The sequence below is a fragment of the Podarcis pityusensis genome (assembly GCF_964106645.2).
Source record: "Podarcis pityusensis genome assembly, chromosome: 12".
Taxonomy (NCBI): Eukaryota; Metazoa; Chordata; class Lepidosauria; order Squamata; family Lacertidae; genus Podarcis; species Podarcis pityusensis.
This window is the reverse complement of record NC_138037.1, coordinates 38,136,159-38,161,782: the sequence shown is the minus strand read 5'-3', so window position 1 is coordinate 38,161,782 and position 25,624 is coordinate 38,136,159. Positions and strand designations below refer to the sequence as shown.

The following is a 25,624-nucleotide window of genomic DNA, read 5'->3' as shown; positions in this document are numbered from 1 at the left end:
GGGGCAGCTTCACAGATTCACACTACAACACATTTCAAAGGAGAGATCGCTTCTACTTGGGAGCATCCCCCTCCCTCCGTTCATAAACGACTCCTGCCTCCAATTGCACTCAGAGCTGGGGACTTGTGTGCTATTCCAATACAAACACCGGCAGATTAAGCCTTTAAACCCCAGTGATTGTTTAATCTTGCAGGGCTAAAAAATCTCCTCTTTTTCATATCCTGTATAAGTGAAAATCTGGTAGCACTTCAAGGATTAGCGGCGGCTCTTTGCAATGCATTAAATTAATAACGTGGGGTTTTTTTTAGTGCACACTGGCTTTAGAATAAGTGAAGTAATTAAATTATTTCAGTATGCCTGCGGATTACTTCGGTGTAAGGGGCTAGCTACGGATCCAGTCTATAATTTGATTTACCTAGAAAATACCGAGAGTACAGATTCACTGATGCATTAAGGACTCACCTAGTCCAATACAGTACAAGTAGGACAACAATTTTCCTGTCTTTCTCCTTCATATGGTTGTTAGAGCAGTCATGCTATATGCAATGGGGACCCATATGAAACAAAATGTGTGGAATGCTCCTGTTTCCCAGGATGCGTCATTCCATTCCATTCTGCTCACCCCAAAAGAGATTGGCCATTGGGTGTGCTTAGCCCTCACTGGGCTAATTTTGGCATTCTTCCTTAAAAAAACTGTACTACGGTCGTACCTTGGAAGTCGAACGGAATCCGTTCCCGAAGTCCAAAACGTTCGGAAATCAAAGCACGACTTCTGATTGGCTGCAGGAAGCTCCTGCAACCAATTGGAAGCCGGTGAAGCCCCGTCGGGCGTTCAGGTTCCAAAGAACATTCGCAAACCGGAACACACACTTCCAAGTTTGCGGCATTCGGGTGGGAAAATGTCTGAGTACCAAGGCGTTCAGGATCCAAGGTACGACTGTACAGTGGTACCTCAGGTTACATATGCTTTAAGTTACATACGCTTCAGGTTACAGACTCCGTTAACCCAGAAATAGTACCTCAGGTTAAGAACTTTGCTTCAGGATAAGAACAGAAATTGTGCTCCGGCGGTGCGGCAGCAGCCGCAGGAGGCCCCATTAGCTAAAGTGGTGCTTCAGGTTAAGAACAGTTTCAGGTTAAGAACGGACCTCCAGAACGAATTAAGTACTTAACTCGAGGTGCCACTGTACTGTAAACCTTTGTGCTCCCAAAGCCGATTCTTCCCTCTCATGATACCATTTTGGCTACAAAATGATCAGCACATGAAAAATGAGGTCACTGTCAGTTAATATAGTTTTGGTTTTTTTTAAATGAGGGCCACATTTCAGTTGGGATAATCTATTTGGGGCCTCAAGCTGTTCCATGTTAACTAATCTGAATCAAGATTTCCGTTTTCTCCGCGGTTTCCTCACATTAGAGTTACCAATCCTATGCAGCTCTGCTCAGAATAAGCCCCATTGGCATTGGGTAATGTGGCTGCTCTCAAATGGGTCTACAGAGAATCCCCCCCCCACCCTTGGTATAAAAGACCAACACAGCTTCTATGGTGGAAAGCAAGTGAAAGTAATCATATGGTATCAGGTGTGGGGGTGGTAGAGTCACAGCTTGAAAGCAACAATGGAGAAAACAATTCCAATTGTTCATCTGCAAGCGGGCTTTTTGCATCTGCTGCCTTCTAAAATTGGCATCCGGTGGGAGCAGCTCCACTCTGGAGCCCCAGGTAGAACTTCTCCCTGCCAAAACTGGAGTTTTCAGTTGGCACCGAATTTAAATTCAGTGCCTACAGCAAGCCCCGCTTTTGGCAGGGATCTCTGCGGCCCTGGCCCCTTCCTCCTTGCCCAGATGGATGCTGGGGGAGGGGCAGACCACTCTTTCCAGAGGGCTTCCCTGCTCCTGTTGTTTTGTCCATTTTGGCTTTTCCAACCACCTGAAATTGGGTGACCTTGGTAGGCCCCAAATATCTCAAGGAGCACCTTCTCCCATATGATTTCTCCCCAGGTTTTTAAAAGCTGTCTGTTCTGCCCACCATCAGATTCTACTCTAGAAGGTGAGAAGATCCTCACCTCTCAGGATCAGGGCCTTCTCTGTAGTGGTTCCAAAACTTTGGAATGCACTCCTTTAAAAAGCTTACTTGTCATTTCTCCTTGCTTCTTTTTTGGAAATAGGTCAAAACATTCCACCAGACATTTAGGAATGGGGGTCACAATACTGTTAATTTTTTTAATGCCCATTGCCTTTATTTGTTTGTTTGTTTGTTTGTTTGTTTGTATTTTATCTGCTGACACTGTATAACATTGCAGCCTTAGGGTCACTTCACAGTCACTCTACTGCTTACCCCTAATCCTCAAATCCAGGCTTCCTCAACCTTGGCCCTCCAGATGTTTTGAGACTACAATTCCCATCATCCCTGACCACTGGTCCTGCTAGCTAGGGATCATGGGAGTTGTAGACCAAAAACATTTGGAGGGCCGAGGTTGATGAAGCCTGCTCAAAACCCTTTGAGAGACACCCTTGCTTTAATTTACAAACATAAAAGCAAAGAACAAACATATGACGACTTAGAGCATGCGAATGATCACGGCCTGATTTGAAAACTTGCGGAGACACATGGACAACCACAACCAGATCTGGTGGTGCAATTTTCTATCGAGTGTTATTTACTTGTAACATTCTGCAAGTTCAGTAAATTGTCAAGACTGGCTTGCTTTTCAGACATGCATGCATAGCTGAATCTATTTATTCTTTCAGGTAGATCGCAGTGTTCTTTCCCAGCTTTCTCTTCTCTCCCCTTTAAATAATTTCTGAGCCCTGTTGCAAAATAAATCATATTTCCTGGCTGATAAGGACAGCTGACTGCTGCTATTAAACAGGGAGTTTCAAACACAACACACAGATATGGGTCTCCCCAGGGCCTGATGTTTTGGTGCTATTCTGTGAATCATCACCATCATCATGCCATTAGTGTATCAACTCCTTTGGCAGCTCAGCAATCAGAACAGCAAGCCCTAAACAATCTTCTCTTCCTGCACTTATGGATCAGCCTTTAATCAGACGGTAAGTGTTTTAGAACAGACTGTGCTGTTTGATGGCTGAAAACCCAACCTCCCCAACTGTCTCACAACACCAAGCTAGCACTGAATAAGAGATAGATGGTTCTGTTGTTTACATCTAAGAGGATAACCATATTATGTACATCTGTAAGTTGTATACTCTAGAGGAGCCGAGTTAAATGGATGATGTGGACGTAAAAAAATCCCTTTTGTTTGAAATTCTTATATCATTTTCAGTCATTGTATATATTTTCTAGAAGCCCTTCAGTCAGAATGATATGACATTATACTGTCTTATATTACAAACTTTTTTTTAAAGTGCTAAACACCTCTTTGAATTCCTGGCATAGATACATCTTGCTATGTAATTGGTATTATTTTTAGTGGCAGTGAACCCAAGCCACGAGAGGTCAATTTTATAGTAATTTCATGGCATTTGTATTATTGATGAAAATCCTATTACATAAGGAACATCATTATATAATACATCAGATACGGTGTTCGGAACTACAGATTATGCCAACAATCCCGGACATCTTTTTAGAATACTTATTAACAGTGTCATCTTAGGGACAAATTTCCAGAAATAAGATAAAACTGCAACCTCTTTTGTGGCATTGTTAAAACATGTGACAATAAAGGAGGGAGAATTCAGCCGTGTGACTGATAACAGAGGGTAGGCTGTCATTTGCTACACATATTATACCTGAAATTCCATTCATTCACCTAGGTTCCTTTGTCAATCATATTGTGTTATTTATCAGGGTTCCTACAAAGGGTGTCTATAGATAGGCATCTAATAAATATGTTCCTTTAATGGGCTGAATTGCATGAAGGAACCGTGGAATTCTTGCCACATATGTGTTGTATGTTCATGTATACAGGGTCTTAGTAACTTTAGAAAACCAGGCTTCATAAATAAAAACATAAGAGAAATTAACTGGTTCTTTTATCACGATAATAACTTGAAACTCTCAATATGATTTCAAACTGAATTTTCCACAATCCAGCTAAAATTAAATAGCTGGCACCACAACGGCAAACCTATTTGTCTGGATCTATGTTTAATTTTGTATAAGAACTGGTGTTGCCATTTGATGATAATCATAATCATAATATATTCTTTGTTCCCCGCCCATTTGGCTGGGTTTTCCCAGCCACTCTGGGCAGCTCCCAACAGAATACTAAAAGCACAATAAAATGTCACACATTAAAAACTTCCCTAAACAGGGCTGCCTTCGGATGTCTTCTAAAAGTCAGATAGTTGTTTATTTCCTTGACATCTGATGGGAGGGTGGGTGCCACTACCGAAAAGGCCCTCTGCCTGGTTCCGTGTAACCTCACTTCTCGCAGTGAGGGAACCGCCAGAAGGCCCTCGGAGCTGGACCTCAGTGTCCGCACTGAACGATGGGGTTGGAGATGCTCCTTCAGGTATACTGGGCCGAGGCCAGTGAATGGGTAGCCAAAGCCACATCAAAAGAAGTATCCTGGTGAGTTCAATGGGGTGCAGATCAACATTCCATTGCAGATGTTCCCCCACATCCACATCAGCTATGTGTATGGATGTCTATTTCTGCACAGGAATCTGCTTTGCTCAGGTGGACCAATTGACATGAGATGCATCTCCACTAATTTCAGTGGAACTTATTTTGAAGTCAGCATGTTTGGAATTCCAGTTTAATCCAAGAACCTCAGCTCAGCTGGGTTGCGGATCCAGCCATAGGCCTGCTAATATGAAGTATATTTGCTGCTAAGTTTAACATGCCTCTTACGTGACAGCTGAGGCCGTTTTTGAGCTTGAAACAAATGTCTGAAGTGTTTTTAAAAAACGGATGCCCAAGATAGAATGCACCTATATTTAGAGCATATCTACAACATCCATCAACTAGACACACTTGACAGCAAATTTCCAGCTGAAGTTCAAATAAATGTTATTGAAGAGGAATCTAAGTAAAAGGAAGTACCGTATTTTTTGCTCTATAAGACTCACTTTTTCCCTCCTAAAAAGTAAGGGGAAATGTGTGTGAGTCTTATGGAGCAAATGCAGGCTGCGCAGCTATCCCAGAAGCCAGAACAGCAAGAGGGATTGCTGCTTTCACTGCGCAGCGATCCCTCTTGCTGTTCCGGCTTCTGAGATTCAGAATATTTTTTTTTTCTTGTTCTCCTCCTCCAAAAACTAGGTGCGTCTTATGGTCTGGTGCGTCTTATAGAGCGAAAAATATGGTTGCCCTTGCCTCTCCTTTTTTTCCTACTTCTCTGGCTGCTGAAACTGAAGGAACATGTCTTTGTAAGCTGTTGTTGCTTAAAACACACACACACACACACACACACACACACACACCTCTTTTCATAATAAACCAGCCAGTTCTTAAAGAGCAAGATCACACTGCTGCTCTGATACCACATATCCTTATCTGCAAGAGAGCATCAAAAACAGAGTGCCTGTCGATATAAGGTGGTCATCATTAATTTTAACTGGGTATGTAACTTCCTATACTAGGTTATTTGTGTGTTTGGAGCTGCCCCTTTCATTGGAATGAATCAGAAAGTTCACGAGTGGGAGCTTGGTATGTACATCAGAGCAGTGATTTGTGTTGGCTGGGCTTTATTTCCCCTGTTACAGACTAATACAGCTATTCTTTTTGGCAGATGAGTACAGTGACCTTCACACGCATGCCCAGCGGCGTAGGAGCTTCTTAGGAATGTTGCAATCCCTCACTGCAGGGGTGTGTGTGAATAACATGATCAAGTGAGTGGGACCAACGGAGAGAATTATGAGTTAGCACCCTGAATGGTGTGCAGATTCCATATGAAAGACCTTTGTTGCAGCAGCAACAAACCATGAGCAACAAGGACCAAACCTATGACCAAACACACATAAATGAGGTATCATGCCACTTTAAGAAGTCGCAGTTTCACCAAAGAAAAGAATGGATAAGAATCTTGTTCTTGTAAGTAATTTTGAATCACAGAGTAGTGCCTTTGAAACCAGTTTTCTGTATAAGTAAGACTGCTAATTCTGTGAGTAGCTACCCAAAATATCTTGGTCTAAATCACGGGTAGGCAAACTAAGGCCGGGGGCCGGATCTGGCCCAATCGCCTTCTAAATCCGGCCCGTGGACGGTCCGGGAATCAGCGTGTTTTTACATGAGTAGAATGTGTCCTTTTATTTAAAACGCATCTCTGGGTTATTTGTGGGGCCTGCCTGGTGTTTTTACATGAGCAGAATGTGTGCTTTTATTTAAAATGCATCTCTGGGTTATTTGTGCGGCATAGGAATTTGTTCACCCCCCCCCCAAAAAAAATATAGTCTGGCCCTCCACAAAGTCTGAGGGACAGTGGACCGGCCCCCCTGCTGGAAAAGTTTGCTGACCCCTGCTCTAAACAGTGGGTAATAGACACTCCGGAGGAGTAATCCTGTCTTGTCATTCTGTCTTTCCCTAATATCAGTTGACTGCCTTTCGCTTCATTTTGTTTTTCCTTTGTGCTGGTCCAAAGAAAAATAGATATAAAAGGAGAATTCCCTCGGGAGAACTCCCAGGATCCAAGTATGAGGCCAACACTTTTTTGTGAGAGAACCCCAGCAGAGATTTAAAACCACAAAATATGCAGCACCATAAAACATGGAAATGAAGCTGTTAGACCTTTAAAATATGCCCTTTCAAATGTGTTCCAAAATAGTTGCCTCTTCCCCCAGCATAGAACAAGACCACAAGCTTAGTAAATTAAAACTGTTTAGTTACAAATTCTCCCAACATAATATGTGGGTTCTCTCTGTTGAACTCTGTAATTTGTGATAAATTCAAGATCAGTAGGTGGATATTTCATACACAGGATCAGTTGATGTGAATTTGTTTATTTTAAATCCATTTTTTGTATTCACTGTCAGGGTGGTTATAGGGTAGGAATGTGGTAGATACCTTTATAGCTTGCTGTCACAGCTTTTTATCTGATAGCAGGCATTCAAATTCAAATGAAAAGGTCTTTACTTACAAGTCACTTGTCTAGATAGTCTAAAGACAATGCAAACCAAACCCACTTTTCATCCAGGTAGTGTTCTCTCTGTGTTTAATTAAACTAAGGTTACCAGACGTCCCCGTTTCCTGGGGACAGTCCCCTGACAACATCCTATCATTCCTACTGAAGTTGAAAAGTGTCCCCAGATTCATTGAAAAAAATCTGGTAACCTTAAATTAAACTACACTACACACAGATTAATTCACATTCTCCGGGCAATATTGTTCCATATGAGGAGAACAGGGATAAACAAAAGGCTTCTAACTAGTTTGGGAAATAATGAGAAAAAAGAATGCATGGTCAAGTAAGTCACCCCACTTCTTACAAGGGCAAGTTTGGGAAGGATTCCAGTGTAACAAGGAGGAAATGGTTCCTGGAGTGTGACAAAAAAGGGTACATTTGTACATCCTATTAATTATGTGAGAACTGCTGGTTTCACATGGCTGCTTGCTGCACAATCTTATGCATGTCTACTTGGAAATAAGTCCATTGTGCTCAGTGGGACTTAATTCCATTGTGCATTGGAATGCAGCCATTAACTACGTAAAAGTGCAATGTGAGAAATCATCACGCTCATTTCTGGCAAACACCCACAAACTACAGGCTTATTAGGGAGATAAGAGGCAGCGACCTTAGCCAGAAGTGAGCAGAGGCAGAAGTATTGTGATCGTCATCCGAATCCTTGGATCCCAAACATGACTCAACACTGATGGAAAACCATCACCACCTCCCCAACTCGGCTTGGAAACCCACATCTCATCTATTAGGATACAAGGGGGTGGGGGTGGAAATTCCAATATTTTTATGGAAACAAAATAAAATTTACATCGCAGAGACACTTAGGTGCTGTTTAAAACCTCATTCTAAAACATGTTATGATTTCATTAGTAATAAAAATCTGGAATGTAGTTAAATGTGTCATCCTAATTGTTTCAAGGCCTGTGTGATCAAACCACATTTCGTAATACACCCCCCGAGACTAAAAGGCACCAGAGCAATTTGCCAGCCCCCGTCCCCCAACTATTTTATAGATCAAAAGCTAATTCTCATTCCTCTTTCCCAAGCAGTATAATACCCCCAGAGGTTTTTGCTATCTCACTGTTACACGTGCCTTTAAAGTAGCAGGCTGCTTCAATTCCAGTTCAATTTAAAATGTACATTTCTTCAGCTGAGATTCACTTACTCTCTTTTTCTTTTTCACTTTCTCACTCTTTCTTAGGGATCATGAACTGGTAGCTCAGAGTCAAATCAAGACCTGAGAGCAATTTCCCAAACTTGGGACTCCAGCCGTTTTTGGACTAAAAATCCCATCATCACTAGTTATCAGGACCAGTGGTCAGGGATGATGGGAGTTGTAGTCCAAAAAAGATCTGGAGACCCAAGTCTGGGAAGTCTGACTGGGTGTGGGACAGCGTCCTATGTTCCAAAAGCAACGTATTGCTTTGGATACTGTGTGATGAAGCTTCCTTCAAGATGAGCCACAAATCAGCAGTCTTGCTATGTACTCCTTTCAAACCATGCATACCAAAGTTAATGCTGGTGTTCATGTTGAGAGCATATAACATCCAGTCCCTTGGGGATTATGACCAAATGAGGAGGGCGATAGTTTCTCAGAGACATTTCCCAGAAATCATAGAACCAGACATAAATAGCAGTTATGTTCTGAGCCACCAACCGCTGACCTCTAAAAGTATTGTATAAGCAACTTCAGGCAGGGCTGCCAGAATGAAAAGCTCGTTGTGGCATTCTCTGGAATGAAAAACACATATTCCCATGATCCTCTCTGCCACCCCCCTGGCAAGCAAGCAAGCAAAGTAGCACAAGGTGAGTGAATTTTAAGGTTACCTGCTAAATCAAAGGCTAAACTAATTGCTGAATTTAAATTTGCAATGCTCTACAATGAATAATCTCCTATTACAAACAGACATAGGATATCACATGATCCACAGGCCTATGATGGTTTTTTTAAATGTGTCTTGTGAGAGTCCCTCTCACTAACTCTCTTTTCTCAGAATCAGGTTGTGGGTTTTTTAAATGGTTTTTTTGTGCCACAGTTTCAAAGAAGATTGAAAAAACACAACAGCACGGCTACCTCTAGCTTAAAACAAAAGACATATGTCCCCTCAGAAACCACCCTCCACTTTTTTTTCAAACCCTGTTTTATGCAGAGTGCTTTGAAAAACACAAATATATAGGAGTGTTCGCTTCCTCTCCAGCAAATGGATAAATCTGCTCTATGAAAATTTGTTGCGCTGAAACAAATGCATATGAAATTAATGTGAAATTTTGTCCGCGCTTTCCTTTGATCTACATGCACAACCACATACATCTGTCTGTATCCAAAGGAAGATGTTTATTAGGTGATTTTCCTAGGTGATTAACAGCAAATTCTTTCAGTTTTTCACAGACTAAGGACTTGCTTGTAAGACCCCCATTTTTGTAAGAAGCATCATCACCTGAGATTACAGGTTAGTGAAGGCCCGGGGTGGCCCATCCTGTTTTGCCACCTGAGGAGAAATAGGAAGGTGCTGCCGCTGCTCCCTTTTGTCGCCTCTGCCACAGCCTCACTTATTGAGGTTGCACGGGCTGTTTCTGGGTTCTGGAGAGAGATTATGGGAACCCTGCAAGACTGCGCATGAGGCTTCTGTGCAATTTCACGGGGCTCTCGTCAGAAGCCAAAACAACCACTTCTCCTCACTTTGGTGGCCGTGTGTCTGCAGAAGCACCCCGAGAATTCTGCCGCCTGAGGCAGCTGCCTCAGTCTGCCATGTGGCCCTGGAAAAAGCTCTGCCCTGCCAGCTGTATGCTGCATCCATTTGTTCTACATTGCTTAAAAAGGCAATATGGTGTGTGTTATAGTGAAAGTCATATTACAGATATCTAATGGCCCTACTGTTAAGTTGTGGGTGAACATATCAGACGACACAGCAATTCTTCAAACAGCTCTTGTTTATTCACAGGCCAGGACAGAACTGAACTGAAGGGCTCAGTCAGCCTGCTTATATAGAGCTCCAGTACCACGTTACTGTAACAACTTTCTAAAACTATCCTATCACTGAATGTCACTTTCGATCCTTCATTTGCATAACTATCTACAGTATCCCCCTGCTGGCCCAGGGTGAGAACTTCAGTACATAACACCTACAATATGCTCTCACCACTTCAGTAGCTGGAAAGTCTGAAATGTGAGACATTATGTAATTATGCTTTTGTGCTTATAAACAACAATTGGGAAACACTTGCCTGTGAGAGCTCCAATTGGAGAACAGCCTTTACCAAAGGTGTCGTGGGCTTTGAAGACACTTGAACTCAGGACGCAAGGAAGAAACGTGCCAAGAGGAAGGCAGGCTTGGCAATTCCACACCGTGATCAACTCCCGCCTGGAAACCAATGTCCCCACTGTGGAAGGACGTGTGGATCCAGAATTGGCCTCCACAGTCACTTACGGACACAGTGTTAAAACCGTGTTTATGGAAGACAATCTTACTCGGCTACGAGTGATCGCCAAAGAAGAAGACATGACATTGATGTGGACATCAGACACCCCACAATACCCCTAGAATCTGAAGTTCTGGGGACCTGTGGTTCTTCTGTCAGTCCCAACCAACATACAGCAGGAAGCCAAGGAAGCAGGCAGTTCAGAGATAAGGGTGTGTGTGTGTGTGAATTTCTCGTACAGATTTGCAATAAGCAGTCATTTTTTTTAAAACAACAACTGCAGCTCTCTAAAACATACTTTCACTGGGTTTATAACTGCATGTAAGTATACAACCCATTGGAAAGCTAAATGTAGTAATTAAATAAGAGCCATTTTGGCAAGATAAATTTGCCATATAATTGTTCACTGTCCGTTATTAGATAATTCACTTGAGAGGACTCTCATTACAAATATTTGTAATGGCGTACTCCATTTTTCAGTCCTGCCTTGGAGCGAAGACATGGTACATTTGGAATGAGTGACCGTGGGCATAACTACCTGCAGCAGGCTCTATTAGGCCACAGAGTGAATATATAAAAGCCACAGTACGGTAATAGCTTTATTAAGGCCAATCAAAATACCACAACGTCACAAGCAAACTTCCCCAGATCTGGGAAACACTAACCTTATCAGCTTGTGGGCTTCCAGCGAATATGATAAATAAGGATTCTGTCTTGCAACTACCCTCTACTTTAGTGCTCTGATGTCATGGAACATTCACAAATATTTGAACTGCTCACAGGGAAGCGATCAGCATCAAATGATGCAACTCCTCTGAAAGCAGTGAACTACGAAAAAGTCTAAAAAAAACCAGGAGCCAGGGGCTTGAAGGAATGATGAATGCAAGTACTGTATGAAGAATGTTAAGAAAGAGCAGGGGGTGGGGAGCAGGAAAGGAAACAGAATTTCAGAAAGGGTGGAGGAAGTGGGGCTACAAAATAATGAACACCTCAGGATCTCTAAGGGAAGGAAACAGCAGCATTCCATGGAGATGAATGGATCTATGGCAGTGACAGGGTCCAGGGCAATAAGGCATGGAAGATGACTGAATTAGTATTTGAACTGAGCAACCAACTCTGGCTGTGGGGCTGCAGTTAACAGTAAAACATAAGATGACTTGCATAGGTTCTCATTTTTGTAAACGTTTTTTGGGGGTATTCTTCATAGCTGTCAACCTTCCCTTTTTTTGCAGGAAATTCCCTTATTCCAGTGCCATTTCCCACTGCTTCCTGCTGCTATCCTGGATTGTTAGGTATCCCGTAGACTGTCCCCGGGACAGGTGAGGCTGCTGATCCCTTATTCTCAAATCTGAAAGTTGACAGCTATGGTATTCTTGCATCAGAAGCCCCAGAAGTATACCTTGAAGGAAGACCCTCAAATGCTTGAAACATTAAGAACTGTTTGCAAAAAGCAATGCTACGTGTGCCTAAAGTCTCATTGTGCTCTGTGGGGCTTCTCCTTGTGAAGTGTATTCAAGCCACAGGCTGCAATCATCTTTCTACTTACCTGGGAGTAAGCTCCACTGAACTCAATGGGAGTTACTTTTGATTAGGTGTGTTACACAGCAGTAGCTTAAAACAAATCTTCAAGCACGCTGTCAGTTCTATTTAGGCATGTGCAGTGTGCCGTTCATTCATTAGATTCAGGCTCTGGACCTGGTTTCCTGTTAGTATGGACACAAATACAGTGGTACCTCTGGTTAAGAACTTAATTCATTCTGGAGGTCCATTCTTAACCTGAAACTGTTCTTAACCTGAAGACCACTTTAGCTAATGGGCCTCCCGCTGCCGCCGCACGATTTCTGTTCTCATCCTGAAGCAAAGTTCTTAACCCGAGGTACTATTTCCGGGTTAGCGGAGTCTGTAACCTGAAGCGTCTGTAACCTGAAGCATCTGTAACCCGACGTACCACTGTAATAAGCAGAATCCTACAGGTGCCATCACAAAATCAGGTTTATTTATTTAGGCATTAGAATTGATGGTTTTTAATTTCAGGTAACACATATCTAACTTTTAAAAACAGCACAATGCCTTGATCTTTAACATTTGTTCAGCACATCTGCTTTTGACACACCTGCATAAAATAATTGCAGTGCTTAAGAGTCCATAAATCGTTCCACCCCATATTACGACTGCTATTCTAAGAGGAGTAGGAAGTCTTAGAAAGTGGAGAATGCACTTTTATTGACATAGTTTATTCAACTTGTATAGTTTTCCCATAAGGGTGGGTCCCTCCTGGTTGCTAGGAGAAATGTACGGAAAGCAACACAGATGCCGGCTAACTGTGTTCCTATGGTCCCCAGCATCAGGTGTCAGCTGACCTTAAGTATCCTTTACAGCTTCCAGGAACCTCCAGTCTGCTACCTCTGGTACAAAGTGGGGTCCTTTGTTATCAGTGGCACAACACGCACAGCTGCTTCAGTGATTGTTCAAAGAGGGACAGATGGCAGCTCTCAATACAAAAACGGGATTTAAAAGAGAAATGTGTGGGTGGGGTGGGGGGGGGGACAGCAGTGGGAGTGACAGCACTACTTAGCTTGGAATTTATTTTGCTAGATTTACGGAACTAGCAATAGTGTTAAGAACAACAACAGCCAACATCGGTGCGGCAGCTTTCCAAAGTCGGTTGTGTGAAGTTACTTGCTCTATCTTGCAATATTAAGCAAGTGCTTTACTCTTCTGCTGAAATCCACAAGTATTTAACTTGCTTAGATCACGCTGGCATTAATTCCTACTTGGTGGACTATCAGGCTGAACAGCACTGTGTGTTCAAGGATAGCATCACTGAAAACAGGGTCTATGGGTTCTGAACACAGGCAAGCAAAACGTTACTGGAAGGTTCCTTTTATTAACCACCTCTTTATTATACCTTAGGGATAAATTTCTATTCGTTCAGAAGGTGGGTGTAATCCGAGGAAATAGTTTACCCCCAAAATAATCCCTTTTAGTTCTTCCTACCCCCAAATCAAGTTTAAAGATCTGCTTGTCTGCAAGTGAGCAGACAAATCTTTATCCAAGGGCACCTCTCCTATATCTGCAATTTTCAGGCTAATTGCCCTCAAAACTCTAGGAAAGACTAGGTGATTTCTTTCTTTTTTCAACTCACTCTAATACTGTAATCACGGGACACGGGTGGTGCTGTGGGTTAAACCACAGAGCCTAGGATTTGCCGATCAGAAGGTTGGCTGTTCGAATTCCTGCGACGGGGTGAGCTCCCGTTGCTCGGTCCCTGCTCCTGCCAACCTAGCAGTTCAAAAGCACGTCAAAGTGCAAGTAGATAAATAGGTACCGCTCCAGCGGGAAAGTAAACGGCATTTCCATGCACTGCTCTGGTTCGCCAGAAGCGGTTTAGTCATGCTGGCCACATGACCCAGAAGCTGTACGCCGGCTCCCTCGGCCAATAAAGCGAGATGAGCGCCGCAACCCCTGAGTCGGCCACGACTGGACCTAATGGTCAGGGGTCCCTTTACCTTTAATAATGTAATAGTTGCCCCTGCAGGAAAATCACTGCAGCTATCCTTTTAAAAATTGGCAGGATTTAGGCACTGAGAAGAGGAGGCCTTGTCTGCCAATTTAATCCAGTTCTGCTGGGGGGAAAAAAGTTATAGATGTCCTTAAAATTAAACACAAAAGTCCTTGGACTAATTTGCCTGTAGTTCAGCATATATTATCTATTCTGGAGGGACCAGTATTCCTGCATATTACATCCACAACCAAAAACATTCAGCCCTTTTTAGATTTCCCATCAACTACAGTGAGCCCTAACAGAATTTGGGATATGACTTGGAGGTGATTTAACAGAAGTAATCATTGAAGGAAACCAGGTCTCTTTCTTCTTTCCTTTCTTTTGGGTATCTCAGTATCCTGGAAAAGAGTTTTCAGTTGTGAATTGGGGAGAGTGGGAGGAAATGAAGCAGACTCAAGACACTGTGAGCTGAACTGGGCAGTCTATGAAGTGTCTCATACTGAGGCAGGCTGGTTTCAGAAGCTCCAAAAACGTAGGTAAAAAAAAACTGTGAGCACAGTAAATAATGCTTTGTGGAAACTGAGGTGGAAGCAAAACATAATAGCACAACTACAGATGTAATGAAAGATATTGAGAGGTAAACTTCAGAGAAAACAGTTCATGGAGACGCTTTGGTGCTTAAAATTTCCTGCTGCCACTGTCTCCTTTCTCTCTTAAGTTAGGAATGACCCAGTAAAGACCTGCTCCCTCCCTCTTGCTGAGTCAGGAACTGGAATCTCCCAACCACTCATTCCCCAACCCTCAAAAGTTGCATCATCACAATCAATGTGAAATCAGTTCTCCGGAAATGAAAAGTCGGTCAAGGGAAATGAGTCTATAAGCAGCTGGATGTTGTTTGCAAGGAACTGAGCTGCTTAATCTTCCACATCTGATGCTTAGATTCCGATTAAGCCAAAATGGGAAAGAAACTTATAGTTTAGTCAGGAGGCATCATATAAGGCTTTTTACGGCAGGATGGTCTGCTTTGGAAATACATGCAGTTTTGCTTGGCCGGCTTCCCACTCTTTCATTCTGATTCTATAGATACGAGCTGTTTCAATATCACACAGGAGCGACTTGCATGGGTGTAGTAAACAGTCGTATCGTATGCAAGGCAAATTCACTATGCTAAACTGTCAGTCACTTGTGATTCCTGATGCTAAACATATCAAGTGTGTCACGCAGCATTGGCACGTTACTATTTATTTATGCTGCCCCTACAGCGTACACAGCGCCATCAATAACAAAGAGTTTAGTGGTTCTTTCAAGACAAAGAAATTTAGGCTTCCTGCTCTTAAGAAGTTTAATGGTGGAAACAGGAAAGCGAAAGCCAAGAACAGAGAGAGAAGAAAGTGGACAAATGTCATTATAGTTGGGAATAAAGACGACAGGCTGGTGGTGCCAGAGGCGCCAAGTTGAATGCTACATTGGGGAGGGATGTCACATGTGTGTGACATCATACATGTGATGTCATACATGTCAAGAGGAGGCCATGAGGCTTGGGGAGCCTCACCACCACTGAGGGAAGGCCCAGTGGGGCATAACCCCTCAAGATGGGGGTGAGGGTACAGCCCTGTCCCTGCATACTTTGGGGTGGGGGCTGAACTGTCCTCAGTCCCATAGAATTGGCACCTATGGGTGGCGCTCTGTATATGTTCTGGGATGGAGTTCCTTTAACAGGAGGTGGCAAAGCAGAATGGGCAATAGTTGTTTGAGGAATTCAAGAGATCTTCCGCTGGATGAGGACAGGAGCAATTGCAGAGTATAATGGGAAGCATCTTAAAAACAAAAGCTGAAAGAAGAGATTGACGCAAGGCTACAGATAGCTTTAGAAGGGACATGGAGTTTGTGCTAGATATGGAAATGTCTGAGCAAGAAGCCCATACAACAAGAGCTGTGTCTTATTGGGGCTGAAAAGACTCTAGAACAGGGATCACCAATGTGGTGCTGACCATTTGTCATGATGCCTGAGACTAATGGGGGTTGGGGTCCAATATCTGGAGAGCCCCATATTGACTACCCTTTCTTTAGAAAGGGTAAACACCAGGTTTTCTCTTTTATCCAATCTAGATGTTACAAGAGTCAGCATTTTTCCTTCCCCCCACATATCATTTAATATAACTTGCTATGTTAATTCTGCCAGCCGTATTCCAGCCTAGATAATGCCTGGACCTTTGTGTGTGCGCGCACTTGTGATCAGAAGCGTACTACATCGTGGGCAGAATTTGCATGGTGACATTTATAAGCAACATGGTGGAATAGGAAACACACCGCAGGGATCTGGACCAGCTCTCCAATAATGTAAAGTGCTCTGACCATTTGAAATAGCACAGTAATATGCTATTTTCATTATCGTTGCCCAGTTCTGTGTTGTGCTACAGGTCATCACAATGCAGCTACACAGCACTGGAGACTGGTGGCAGTGTTGGTGCATCAACCTCTTTGCTGGTACTGGTATGATGTCCTGGGTTGCCAGAACCTGGCTACAGGCTGCAGCAATGTCCCAGTGCAAAAGCAGCTGTACTCTCTTTTAAATACTTTTATGTTAGTCCAGTGGTTCACAGCATCAGGCATTTTCATGCTGAATAAATTGTTTTCAGATGTGTCATCTGCACAGTAGCGCACAGAGCTTTCAGTGGTCACATTTGCCCCAGACACTGGCTTAAGTTCTGCTGAGCTTCAAATCTCATACATCCTCCGCCTTATTCAGAATATATTTGTGTTGCTTGTTTTAAAGAAGTAGGTTTTGGAACCGGATGAAATGCTTTGTCTGACATCGACTCATGATTAAGAGCAGAGTCGTATCATGTGAGGTCCTGTGCAAATTACAGCCATTTGTGGTTCCATTTTTGTTTCCCAAAGACTTTAGAAAGACAGACCTAATCTAAACATTACTAGAAATGGGAATCATCACAGCCATGCCCAGACTGCAGCCTGTGTCAGATATGGGTTCCAGCTGGAATGCCGTAAACTCCCAGCTGTTACTGTTAGGGACAAAGCATATCACCCTTGGAGAGCAAAAGAGACATACTTGCTACAGAAGACATTAACAGAGGACTTAAACAGCATGGAGCTGACATAGGCACCATTCTGAACTGTGTTTATACAAATGAACCTACATTCCAGTAAGTGGGACACTAAAAGGAGTTGCCTTTCAATAATACCCTTTCTCCAAATAGACAGTATTTAGAAAACAGTGTATTTCCACCCTACAAATTCACCTATGCACCTTTTAAGTAAAATAATTAAAATGCAACGATGAACTTTTGCAACTACAATGATAAATGTGTACCTTGAGCCACTGCATTAAGGTGGACTTGAGTTATGTATCGTGTGCAGGGTTAATTCTTGTGAGATTTAGAGATGTAATTTATCAAATTCTTAAATCCATGATTTATATTAAGAGGCTGGATGCTGACCTATTATGGCAGCTAAATGGTGTAACTCAACACAAGGGAATTGCTATCTTGTTTATAATGAGTGATATTTAGCCACATTCCACTCATAGCAAGCAGAGCAACTGAAATTAATGGATCTTAGTCCTGTTCATTAATTTCAATGTGTCTGAGTAAAATGTAGTTGAATGCCCCTCCCCATTTCCATACTGTGTTTTATTTTAATTTATATAACATTTTTACACATACCTCTGAGATCAGATTTTTTAAAAGAAATGTAAGAATTGAAATGGCAAAAAGTGCCAAGTCAGCAGCTTTGCTTTATTTGAAATGAGGAAAGATCACACTGACTACTTTCCTGAAATCAACAGTTGTTATGGTGTTCCCCCACCCCATTGGGCTAATGAAATGGGCCTTATGCAGAGCTCAAAAGATCTGAGCTGCTTTACACCCAAGAGGGCAGTAAACGTTGCCTTTCAAGGGGAAAAAAGGGTTCCAGATGGAAGGGTACATCTTCTCAGAGGCCAGGTTTTGCAGAGTCAGACGAGCGCTTAAAAGAAAATCGGCTCAAAAGAGCCTTAGAGATCAAACAGGGACAAACAAAGTGATCAGCTCACTCATTTAATACAAAACAATGCACTGGAAATTTATGTCCCAGGTTCAAAGAAGTGCTGAAATTTCCATAGTCAGCGAAGCAGAAAAGTGTAAATCAAGAGTCCTTTCGGGACCTGGATAATATCAAAGACAGCCCAACTTTTTTCAATCCTATTTGTTATTAACTGGAGCTTGTTTGGCTGCAACTCTATTAGTTAGCTTGGCATTTGAACATAGCAAGGTCTACTTTACTCCTTCTCCAGTCCTGTATTATCTCTCAGCTCAATTTCCCCATATGCATAATGGGTCTGCTAATGAACAGGCATGAGCAAAGGCCGTACAGCACTTTCACATCAAAAGTTCAGATTTTGAAATAGATAAACCAAGCACCCTGACACTGAAGGGAGCAGGGAGCATCGGTATGTACTGAGTTCTGTGCGTACACAGGAATCGCTCGATTTCCCAAACAGTGCAGAAAATGTCATCACCCTTGCACTTTGGTTTATGAAGGCATATTAGTTGGATAGTGAGTGGTGATTAAAGGGAAAGAGGTGGCTGGAATCAGTCTGATCTGTTTCCCAAGGAGGCACAGTACAGTCGTACCTTGGATCCTGAACGCCTTGCAAGTTGAATGTTTTGACTCCTGAACGCCACAAACCCGGAAGTGAGTGTTCCGGTTTGCGAACGTTCTTTGGAACCCGAATGTCTAACGGAGCTTCTGCAGCTTCCGATTGGCTGCAGGAGCTTCCTGCAGCCAATCAAAAGCCACACTTTGATTTCCGAATGTTTTGGAAGTCGAACAGACTTCTGGAACGGATTCCGTTCGACTTCCAAGGTATGACTGCAATTGGCATTTCATGCCTGGTATGTGGTCTTTTTCTACAAAGGGGCACTATTATGCGGTCCTGGATTCTGGATCTGTACCCTACACCCCCAGAGTGGTGAACAACATATTAAAGCCAATATACAATAGAGAACCATAAAATGCAATGTAAGGAGGGCCCAATTCAGAGAACAATCTGTACTCGGAAGCAGCTTAGAAACTGAGCATTAAGGTACGCCGATTTCTCTTCACCTCAATACACGATTCCAACCTGAAATGGAAGGTAGTAGTTACATCTAATTTTCCATATGCATCTCCACGAGAAGTGCGGGTGACTCTTCTGAAAGCCACTGTGATAAAAGGATGAATAAAAATAATTTTTAAGAACCTAATAAAGCAAGACGATTTATTTTCACCACTTAAAAGCAAGACTTACAAACACCGAAGTGAGGAAAGTACTGAATCAACACAGGCGTTGCTTAGAAATATACCACCAGCAGCATTAAATTAGGGTATAACATTTCCCAACCAATTTATTTTCTCATGGTTTTCACAACATGCAAATGTGATGTGTGTATAATCCTGTGTAAGGCTGAACAGACTGTGGCTCCTGGGTTAGGGGAATGGTATTTAAATTCAAAACATCCCCATCATACACAAACCTACAGTTGGTCCAACCACCTGGTTTTGGACAGTCTCTGAGACAGTGAAATCTTGACAACAATAGGAACTCATTTTCCTTTCTTGTTTTCCTCCAGCTGATTTGCAGAGTAGAATCTTATTTGCCAGCATATTTTAGGTGGCTTTACTTCTATCCATCATTTCTTTAAAACTTTTACTATTACTCTCTTCACCTCCAAGCAATTTTTAAAAATCCAAAATGATTTAATGAGGGCCCACTCCCTGCAATTGCTGTTACAAGAGGGATACCCAATGTGATAAATGATAGATGCGGATGGACAAAATTTCCATCATCCCTGAATACTGGGACCAGGCTGACTGGGGCTGAAAGGAGATGGAGTCCAACAATGGCTACCCTTGTGCTAGTACAACTGGAGGCCTGCCGCTGCTAAATAACTTAGTATTATTATTTATATATATCATATACATCCCACCCACCCCGCAACACAGGTGTAAATGATTCTCCCCCTCCTCATTTAATCCCCACAACAACCCTGTGAGGTAGGTTAGGCTGAGAGGCAGTGACTGGCCCAGGGTCACCCAGTGAGCTTAGTAGCCAAATGGGAATCTGAACCCTGGTCTCCCAAGTTCTAGTCTGATGCTCTAACCACTACACCACCACTAAAACATGCCCTTAAAAACCATGAAGTGAATTCCCATCCAAGCTTCTAAGCCATACCTAAGCATAGCAAGACCTCCATCCACTGCCCACAGATCATAGAGTTGGAAGGAACCAGGAGGGTCATCTTGTCAAATCTCCTGCCATGTAGGAATCTTTCACCCAACGTGAGGCTCGAACCCACAACCCACAATCAAGAGTCTTGTGCTCTACTGACTGAGATAATGTGAGTGAAGGGCCAATGGAAGTCTTCGATAGTGGTGTGACTGCTAGTAAAACAAAAAGTCTCGTCGCTGGATACCTGAATGACTCTAGCCCTTTCCATTCAGTGCATTCTAACAGGGCCGGCCCATCCATGAGGCAGGATGAGCCAGCTACCTTGGGCGGCAGAAGCCCAAGAGGCGGCGCCCGGCGGACTCCGACGCCAGCAAGATCTCGATGGAAGTCAGCGCTGCTGCCACTGCTTCATGACCTCCGCTGCACAACCCAGGTAAGGGAGGCTTCAGCGAGGACGGCATGTTCCTGTTTTGCCTCAGGTGGCAAAACGAGACTTGCAATCTAAGCATTAAGAGGAAGTGTGGAAAATGGGAAAACTGAACCCACACTCTATGCCCCCAAGCCAGTGGAGACTAGTCCATTACGGCAAGCAGGGCAATGCCCTACCAACATCCATCAGCCCCCACCTGCCTGCCATCTAAATTGCAACCAGTTCAGGGGCTGGCACTGGCTGCCCAATTCCTCTTCCTTAGACTGAGCGCAGCTACTGTGGAACTTAGCTGGGGGTCAAACTAGAATTAGTTAGCTCTGTCTGTCATTGGCTCCACCTGCTGTTTGCTCTCTGTGTCTTCCGTCCTACCAGCCATCACTGCCCCAGCATAAGAAAAGGTTCCTACATGTGCACGGCTGCACATGTGTAGGGGCCCTTTTCTCATGTTCAGCAGAACATGCGTAAATGGGTAGCAGGGGAAAGACCTGCTCCACACTTCAATGAATGCATGGCGCAGAAAAGTGTAAAAGATTTGTAAATACAAGGGAGAGAGCTTCTCTTTCCTCTTCTTGAGCGAAGGCACTTTTACTAACACACACACACACACACACACACACACACGGAAAGCATTCCTTAAGGTTATAGAATTAACCATTAAACCCTTAACTATGGCTGTGTATAATCTCCACATAATAACAACATAATATAATTCTGAATTGTGTTAACCCAGGCATGCTGCTTTTATGTGTGGGGCGACAGCTTTATGTGGATTGCAGAAAATTAAACAAAAAAAAGGGGGGAGAGCAAGAACCTCACCCCGCTGGAAGGGCTATCCAAGATCTTGCGAGATCTTGTGGGAGCCCTTATGCCACCATCCCAGATTCGGAAAAGCAATGCGGCGGGCTTTTAAAGATCTTTTTACACTGTGTTTTCCTGCTGCTGAAATAGCTTTTTAAGCCCCCTGGCCTTTCTTACTGGGGTCATGCGAGGTCTCTGTAGAGGCTCCTGTGACATCTCTCAAGATCCTTGCTGGGCCTTCCAGAAGCCCCACATGACCTTCCCAGAGTCTGATAAGCAAGGTGGGAGGCTTAAACAGCTCCCCACTTTGTGTGTGGGGCAAGGCCCGCTCAGCACCCTCTCAGGCAAGTAGAGATGGTTCCACAGGGCTGTCCCGGCTTTGCATGATAGCCAGGAACATAACGCCTATGTAAAATGAGATGTACCTGCATATGTTTATCCTTTCCATTAAAATCAAGGATTTCAACGTGTCTACTCAGAAGTAGGCCCAGCTGTATTCAGTGGCATCCAGCTTTACTTATGCAACTTTATCTGAATTGTGGTCCCCATTTTAAACTAAAGGAAACCAAAGGAATATGACCAGAGTTAGGGTTCTGGATTATTTGTTCAGTACCAATTTGAAGACTTCTGCTGCTCGAGAAGGGAGAAACACACAGCCTTGCAGTGAACTGTGCCCACAACAAAAGAGGTTTCGAACACAATTTATTCCACACTATATCTATTCCACCCGGGGCATTTTGTTTATAAATGAAGACTGCTAGATTGGGAATCTTCCACCTAATTTATGCCGGCTCGTTCTTTGATAGGCCTCCTGCAGCGAATGAAATGGCTCTGCTGTACTGATGTTCTAGTCATTCAGTGGAGAAATGGGGAAGGGGAAATCAATACAGAACAGCTGTTCGCTTTCCAACTCCATTGGACGTTTAGAGCATATTATTGACCAGCATTCGTGGGGGGTTTTTTTAATAAAAAAGTGAAGCCCTGTGCAAGCGTAACACTTAATATTTCAGTAATGAAATGACATTTTAAAAGCCTTCTCTTACACGAAAGACATATTTTCTTGTCGCAGCAGCTGCCTTCTTCTTTATTCAATGAGGGAGCGAGAAAGGGATTAACTATGCAGACCAAGCCCCATGCATTTTAGAATAGGGCTTGAAAAGATACTTGAAAAATGCATTTGGAAGTTTTTTGATTTTGTGAAGCACAGATTGCAATATATTTCATCAGAATAAGTGCTTAAATTTCCTGCTACTGGATCAACCTTTAGGGTAAGGATTGCAAAAAAAAATTCCCCATTTCAATATTGGGGGGGGGGGTCCCACTTTGACAGGCAGGGTGAACATTTAAATAGGCTATAGGTGTTTGCAAAATACCAATACGTATAGGCTCAGCCCATTCCTCAATCTTATCTGGGATATTGGTTGCATGAACATACACCCTATGGAAAGTTTATGCCTGTATTTAGACATCCAGTGGCCTTGGAGGAGGAATAGGTACACCAATGTTTGGGATGGGAAGGTACATTCACTCAACTCAGTATGTAAAAGAGATACAGTCATACCTTGGATCCCAAACTTCTTGGTACCCGAATGTTTTGGCTCCCGAACGCCGCAAACCCGGAAGTGAGTGTTCTGGTTTGTGAATGTTCTTTGGAACCCAAACATCCGATGGGGCTTCAGCGGCTTCTGATTGGCTGCAGGAAGCTCCTACAGCCAACCAGAAGCCACCCTTTGGTTTCCAAATGTTTTGGAAGTTGAAGGGACTTCCGGAATGGATTCCGTTCAACTTCCAAAGTACAACTGTACTGGGACATAGGAACTCTATTATTTTACATGAAAATTTTACATGAAAAACTAAAAGGTGCAGATACTTTTCTAGAATTGCTTCTGGAACTGACTGATCTTCAGCAATGCAGTTTTGGCAAAATGAAACTTATTCATCTATACCTATCTGTATAAAAGATATCCAGGATTTTTGTTATCTTCATTCCTAAATGTTTTAAGGATTATTACTCTGATAACACGCCCCCCCCCCCCGGTGAACCTGCGGTGACAAACCTGAAGCCTAACCCCTAAATTTTGAAAGCTTTGCAAATTTTAGCCCAGGGACCCTCATTTGGCCCTTTGCTGTGATTCCTTGCAGCATCTTCCGTGTTGAGATGGAAAGCAGAGATTTTCCTTTCAGGTGCTGGTGTCTCGATGGTATCAGACAGATTATCTGAAGTTGAGTTTCTGAAGCTGCATAAATTGGGCACAAGCCAAAAGAAAGACCTTCTCTTGTCCTGGGAAGGGAAGAGGGGAAATGGTAAGGAAGTACAAAAAGGGGACCAGATCGGTTTAGTTCCCTGTCATGTGAATTGGTACCACTGAAACGAAGGCCCTTCCAACAGAGATGAGAGTATGAGCATGTTTCTTTAAATATCGATTCAAACTCATACATATGGCCCAAAGTGAGCTTCTACAGATATTTTTTCATGAACACTTCCAATATGATTCTCTCAGACTGCCCACTGAGTCTCAAAAGAATAGCTCAGCATGTTCAATTATATCACTTTTTTCCAGATTGTTTGCTAGGTTCAATTGCATCAGCTGCTAAATTGGCAGTCTGACAGTGAGACGCATATCCTTGTTCAGTGCTATCTTCCTTTACTGGCAAATGTTAAAATTGTTCCATAGTGCAGTTTTACCTCAGGCTAGAAAATTATTTATCTGATTTTTCTAGATGTGCACTAAGACAAGGTAACCAGGTACTGACCAAAGAGGAATGGTTATGTAAATTATGTGAATATTTGGAATTGGCCAAATTGACAGATATAAGAAGACTAAAGCCAATTAATACAGTCAAGAAGGAATGGAAGTGCTTGAATGATTATTTAGAAAGACAAGGTTCTAATGTAAAAATTTGGCTGTGTCTAGAATGACCTCGCGAATGGAAAAGGGGAAACATATATAATATAATGTAGTGTAATGTAATGTAATATAATATAATATAATATAATATAATATAATATAATATAATAATTTGAAAATAATTCTGAAATACAGATAAAATATGAAATGTGACAGGAAGTGTTGTGAGAATTTACTATTTTGTAAAATAGTGTTTATTGTATTGAAATTTTATTCTTTTACTGTCTACTTTTCTTCGCATTTTTTCCCTTTTCCTCTTTATTTTTATTTATATTATTCCTTATGTATGGCTTGGTATTGATGTATTTACTTTGCAATAATTTTTTTTTTTTAAAGGCTTTACTGCTAACATTTCAGTAAAGACTCTCTGATACAAGAAGATTTTGCTTTTGTGGCCAGCCGGGTAAATCAAAATCAATTTTTGCTTTCAAACAAAGCAGTCACTTCAATTATGGCCCTGGCTGCCACAAAATACTGGCAAAAGTTTACATATGATTGCTCGGTTTCTACTTTGGATTCCTTTACTTTACCCTTTTTGCTGTAACAACTATGCAGTTAATTTTGTAGCTGAAACAAACAAACAAAGAAACCCACACCCTTGAATAATGAAATGCCATGGAATAAGAGTACAAATGAAGAGAAGTAATGTGTTTTTAATAATTAATATACTTTAGCAGCCAAAATATAAATGATTTAAGGGGAAAGTGATAATAACTAATGTGAGGCTTTTTCATAAATGCATAATTTAGGGAGGCTAATGATGGAGGGAATGGGCCAACTCTTCAGAAGCATTAGATTGCTGTCAAAAAATACCCCTCCATGTAGTTTTCATGATGCGGACATTCAAATTCCAAGGAAGAGTAATCTTTTGTATTTGTCACAAATTTCCTAAATTTGTCGGTATCATGGGTTTCCAGAAGCTGTGACAGTCTCAGCCTTCCTTGACAAAGGTATCCTTTTTATGTTTACATAAAACTTCACACTATTTCAGAACGCGGAAAGGGTTTTTTTTACTATTGGAGTGTGAGAATGCTGACTGTTGTCACCACACTTTTCCTGGAGAATGTAATTACTGGCTTTCATAAATTGATCACACGATCAAGATGCAAATTAAGATCAGATGTACAGCCAGCATACATGTCTAGCTTGATAGGGATACTGAAAATCGTATCCAAAATTATTACTCCCAGCTATACATCCCTGCGTTAGTGGACATCCACATAAGAGATTTTGCAGTAATCCAACCTGGAGGTTACTAAGGGCTTGAGA

At 42.5% G+C, this 25,624-nt stretch overlaps 1 protein-coding gene across 2 annotated transcripts in view; it reads right to left on the bottom strand.

Annotated features, from left to right (window-relative positions):
- CHN2 (chimerin 2) overlaps positions 1 to 25,624 on the bottom strand; it is a 145,117-nt gene that overhangs the window by 26,868 nt on the left and 92,625 nt on the right. The gene's annotated exons all lie outside the window — the stretch shown is intronic.